The 6,000-nt window shown below is 38.4% G+C and overlaps 1 protein-coding gene across 2 annotated transcripts in view; it reads left to right on the top strand.

The window, feature by feature from the left end:
* Positions 1 to 598: 598 nt before the first annotated feature.
* The window catches only part of sptb (spectrin, beta, erythrocytic), a 48,523-nt gene continuing 43,121 nt past the window's right edge, over positions 599 to 6,000 (top strand). Inside the window, exons 1-2 of one of the 2 annotated variants that reach the window (XM_044167180.1) lie at positions 599 to 882; positions 2,314 to 2,385. The gene's annotated coding sequence lies outside the window, so the exon portion shown is untranslated. The remainder of the gene's footprint in view (positions 883 to 2,313; positions 2,386 to 6,000) is intronic. The other variant, XM_044167179.1, reaches the window with a different exon arrangement.

The following is a 6,000-nucleotide window of genomic DNA, read 5'->3' as shown; positions in this document are numbered from 1 at the left end:
CTCTTTGGTAGAACTGCTAATAACTCACAGACATGAATTGTGATAAGAGGTCCCAACTAGACACTGCTTTTTTGTAAGGGGACACAAGACATAAAGGTTAGGAAGCACTGTTTTATTGGTTTTATTACAATGCCTTTTATTTTATAAGCTTATCATATGTTTTTAATGTAAAATCTTAATCTGAAAAGTAACTAGTAGCTGTCAGATAAATGTAGTGCACTAAAAAGTACAACATTTCCCTCTGAAATGTAGTGGAGTAGAAATATAAAGTAGCATAAAATGGAAATATTCAAGTAAAGTACCTCAAAATACTTAGTTTCTTCAACCACTGATCTCACTGATCTGAGAGGTGTTTCCACTGTGGCTGATGGACATCCTTTGTAATGTGAGGATCTTTCTCCAGGACATGTTTCCATGTACAGCCCTTTTCTCTCTGTACTCAGTGTAAATGGCACGCAGAGGCAACAGCAGAGGTGACATTTCTGAGAGGGTCTCAGTGGGTGTTGTGTGTGCGATTAGAGCCCGGGCGGGGTGGAGCGGAGGAGAGAAGGGGGGTGCACAGGAGATCACAAGTGTCTCTGCCATTTAGAGTCACCAGCTCTTGTCAGGAATGTCCGTCCCCTGCGCGCACAGATCATGTACTGGATGCGCCCACTTTATTTTTAACCCGGCAGGGTGGGTCAGTCGCTGGCTTTCGGGAATGACCGTGGAGCGCGAGGCGCCTTCAGCCCCTTTCCCTCGTCCCCCGTGCCCTCCTCGCGCTGTGGAGACCTCCGTCCGCTCTGACCGGGACCCCGCTGCTTCAATGGGATTATAATTGGTTTATTGGCAGGAAGAAGACTCAAGATAAACACTTTTCGACAGGACAACATCCAGAAGCACGTAAGTGTAAATTGAAGGCAGAGCTAGGACTAATTGCGCCATTGTTAAGTGAAATTATTGATCTTTGGCCAAATAGTTTCTGTCACCGGTCACTGAATGGTGCTCATTCCGTTTAGACTACTGTTGTTTGAAGTGGAGTTAAAAGTTTCCTCTGAAGCACCTGTTGGACCAGGTTGCCATTTTTAAATAATGACGTCGTTTTCTAAAGCTTTCAGACTAATTATTTATTTTAAATGAATGTATTCTGCTATTAAAATTAGTCCCTTTTAGTTTTAATTAAGCTACATGTTGGTAAATTCTTGAGTTATCAGTTTGTTATCTTTCACTGTGTGCAGGCCGCAGCGGGTCATTGAAAGTGTACAATGACGTCAGTGCGCATGTTTGCGCGTGGAGAAGTGCGCTTTCCGAAAGTTGTTTTGGAGTGGTGGAGAAAGTATTCCGATCCTTTACTTAAGTATAAGTAACAATACTGCATTATAAAAAAATACTACATTACATATTAAAGTCCTGAATAGAAAATGTCACTTTAGTAAAAGTACTTGATGAACGTGCTTAGCCTAAAATAATTTTTTTGGATGATGCATATATGAGTAAGTAATTTTACTGTTGTAGTTGCTCAAAGTGGAGCATATATATATATATATATATATATATATATATATATATATATATATATATATATATAATTTATGCATATATATAATTTATATAAGTATTTTTATATAGGCTACTTTTGGGATTTAATCTATAACAGTGCAGTGGAGTACAAAGTACAATATTTCCCACTGAAATGTAGTGGAGCAGAAGTATAAAGCAGCAAAAAATGGAAATACTCAAGTACAGGTACCTCAGATTTGTACTTGAGTAAATGTACTTGTGACTGATGTTAACCTAAGCCCAAGTACTTTCCACAGTTACATATTTTCTCTCTCTTTCTTAAAGCGCCTTACAATGCTTATCCCAACCTCAATCGAAAACACTGTGGTGGCCTCTTAAATATGTTCCCTGAGCAGAAGAGACGTCCTCCCTCATTCCCCTTAAAAGGACAAGTGTGAGTGTGTCGCCATGTCTGGGCAAGCAGGGACTTTTGTGTAAACACTCCAGGAATAGTTTACTATCGATTCCTTATAACCTCTCACAAAATTAAGGCTCAGTATTGTTGCAGTCAAAACAATATTGACCACACACAAAGGAACCTTTTTCACAGCTTGTGTACATAATCAATATACAGTATGGATTATGCTAAACAGAGTGTTTTTATGCTCAACTTCCACCATGTTTTTCCTTATGAGTAGTTGTTAGTTTGATGTTGTTATTGGCAGTTTGAGGAGGAAGTCAGACCTGCAGACTTTGGTGGTCACTCAATCCAGTAACCAGCCCCCCTCCTCTCCCTCCATATTGATTTCTGTCCACTTTGTGTTTATGTCTCAGATTTACTCTCTGCTGGACCACAGGCCTCCCTCTCCTCAGTCCAGTTGCTGCTGCTACAGTTTCACACACACTGTAGGTCACACATCCCAACCACACCCATCTCTTATTTCATCCTCTCCATCTGACTCCGTGCCGCTCAGAATAATGTGCTCACTCCCAGCCAGCTAAAGTGTTTCTGCTCCTCAGAGTGCAAGCATCAACAAGGCATGACAGCTGGGAGCATAGTTATTATTCGTCTCAGCTGCTGATTTGATGTTGACATTGTATGTATGTGTTTACACTGTAGTTTTTGCGGTAACAAACAACAAAGGGAAATGGGTGCAGACAAATAAAATCACAAGTAGTGGAAAGGTTATCATCAAAGAAAAGTTTTTTCACACCTCAGAAACAAGGAATTGTTTTGTTTATATTCTAACTCTAGCAAATTTTAAGAGTAAAAATCTCATTCACACCTTTTAACCATTTTTGCAAAACCTTATGTGCATCCACAGATGGCAAAACTCATGTTGCATTATTGTAATGCAGCACGAGTTTTGATAAAAAGAAATGTAATGTTTTGTTTTTTTCTGAGATCAAGCAGCACTTCCAGCCGACATTTTAATCATCCCTCTTGACATTTATACAACTTTTGAGAAATTATCGAGCACCCCTTACTCACCAGTTCACAATGTGAAGCTATAAAAATGTTGTATTTACTGGACCATGTGCTGAGGCTACTACAGGTGATAGAAATACAAAGGGGGTGCCAAAGTATTATATCATTTGTCTTATCAGTAGAGGCCAATAATAGCAAGAAATGTGTTATCTGTATCAATACCTCATATCAAATGTATTCCAAATACCTCACAATGGTAACACTAATAATATGACTTATAATGCACTTACATCATTTATGTGTCTGTGACGTTAGCTTTTTCCAAACTCAGACACATCTAAACTAGTGCTGAAACACTTACAGTAATTTGTTGACTAATCTAATAGTCGATTGCCAGAAAATGAATCGACAACAGTTTTGATTACTGATTAATCGTTTAAGTCATTTATGAAGGAAAAACGCAGCTTTTCTCTGTTTTCTATCATTGTAAATTGCACACCCTTTGGCTTTTGTACAGTTCTTTTGACATAAAATGCAATTTCAAGAACTTGGGCTGTAGGAACTTCAAATTGACCTTTTTCCTTTTGCTTTGCTGTTGGTCTGCCGGTCAGTCCACCACTTTGGTCCCGACTGAAATATCTCAACAGCTATTGAATGGATTGTCTTGACATTTTGTACAGACATTCATGGTCCGCAGACAATGACTCCTAACGACTTTGGTGATCCCTTGACTTTTCATCTAGCACCACCATCAGCTCAAAATTTCAACTGGTCATAAACCAATACTTTGGTTTATGACCAAATGCCTGCAAAATGAATGACAATCCCATCAGCCTCAGCTGTTCTTTGTTTTAAGTGTTAATTAGCGAATGTTAGAATGCTAACATGCTAAACCAAGATGGTAAACATTGTACCTGCTAAACATTAGCATGTTAGCATTGTCATTGTGAGCATGCTAACGTGCATTAGCAATTAGCTTAAAGCACCGCTGTGCCTAAGTACAGCCTCACAGAGCTGCTAGAGACTGATGAATAGAGTAATCGTGAAAATAATAGGGTAGTAATAAAAACAAATAAGCATTCAGTTACAGTGTAATGAGTCAGTTTTTAGCCAAAACTCCATTATCATGCATTTTTAAGAAACACCTTACAACTACAATCAGTTACAGGTACTATTTTAGCCCACTGATACCCTCACTCACTATATCAGTGACTGCATCTAATTGGGTATTTTTAGACTTTTATTCTGCCTTACCGGATCTTATAGCTGACAGGACAACCTACTGTGAGTGAGCAGGACACTCAAGGACACGACAAGAGGACACCTCACTATTAACAGACACACACTTGCTGTGGCAGGCACTGAACTTTGTGTCACAGGACTGTCTATAAGCAGGAGGCCAGCTTGCCTTTATGCAACTCTAAATGGAGCCTAGTCCAGTGTTACTGAGTAGAAGTCCCAGTTCACACACTTAATTTGCAGCGGTTTGTCTTTGGTAGCCAAGTCAAACAGTCAGTCTTTCTACACGATTAGAGTCTTATAGGTTTTGTACACAGCTGACAGTTTGTTGCTTGTACAGTGTGTAAGGAGGGTTTGTGCAGTTTGAGTGTGTTGTGCAGTAGTCCTGTCCAGGTTGTGTGTGAGGTGATAAGGGGATCCCCAGTGGTGGGTGGAGCATCCCCAGGCTGATAACAGCCATCTGCAGAGGACTGATACTGAGCAGGAGGAGGAGGGAGACCTGTAGGATGCCATCATTGTGCATCAATGAGGGCCTCTTCTCTGAAAGCACCGGAGAAACATTCTCTGTGGTCACATTGTGAAGTCATGTCTGCAGTGATGCAAAGTATATTTAGTATAAAGTATATATATAGTATAAGTATATTTACTCAAGTACTGTTCTTAAGTACAATTGTGAGGTACCTGTACTTAAGTTTGTCCATTTTATGCTGTTTTACAGCTCTACTACACTACATTTCAGAGGCAATTATTGATCTTTTTACTCTATTACATTTATGTGACAGCTAGAGTTACTTTGCAGATTAAGATTTTTAATGCAAAAAATATAATTATCTTATAAAATATAGATTATTCTACCCAGCAGCATATGAAGTATAAAAGTTAGCTCCACCTCAGCCAGCTACAGCATTAAAATGCTGCTTGCATGTTAGCACATCAGTAATAATAATCCAGTATATACATACTAATATGATATTCTGAAAGGGTCCTTTTCACATAGTGAGTGCTTGAGTACAATTTGATAATAATACTTCTGTACTTTTACTTGTGTACAATTTTGAGTATAGGGCTTGTACTATTTGTACTTTGCAATGTTCACTCATGTAAATGATCTGAATTCTTCTATCACTGCAAGTCCGTTTCTATTTCTTCACAACCAAATTAGGATTTTTTTAATGTCAACATTCCCGCAGAGATGAGCTGTTTATATACGGTACTTTATGCTAATCATAAACACAAGAAACGAGTACACTGCTCCTCTTGATTTGGCAAATTCGACCTTAGGCATACAAGGTTATTTTTAAAAAGTTAGTTGCATAAAATCACTGTGGTGTAAGGAGTATTCAGATTCTTTACTTAAGTAAAAGTAGCAATACCATAACAATAAATTACTATATTACAAGTGAAATTGTACTTGAGCAAAAATACTATCAGCAAAGTGTCCTTAAAGTATGAATTTTAATGTTGTTGCTGCTTAAAATTAGCATAAAATTACAGCTCAATTGTAATTCGTTAGGATGAGTATGATGATTGTACTTAGTTACATTCCACCACTGTAAAATCACAAACATACAGTAGAATTAATGCAGATTGTTTCCTTATCTCTAATTTTAGTGTTAATGTCATCATTTAAATCTCTGATATGATACATTTCAAAATTTTTAAAAAATCGGCAATTGTTGTATGCACTATTAGTCAGTGCCACATGAGGACACTGTCATGTTCCTTTTTCTCTATTCTTTGTGTACAACAGTATGAACAAAAGTTGGATTCCCCGCCACACTTCACCTCACGCGCTCATTCTCACGAATACCCACCAATGAAAACACACAGCCACACCCACACCTACACACTCG

The sequence above is a fragment of the Siniperca chuatsi genome, linkage group LG15 (assembly GCF_020085105.1).
Source record: "Siniperca chuatsi isolate FFG_IHB_CAS linkage group LG15, ASM2008510v1, whole genome shotgun sequence".
NCBI classification, from domain to species: Eukaryota; Metazoa; Chordata; class Actinopteri; order Centrarchiformes; family Sinipercidae; genus Siniperca; species Siniperca chuatsi.
Note: the sequence above shows the minus strand (reverse complement) of the source record. Positions and strands in the feature narration are given on the sequence as shown.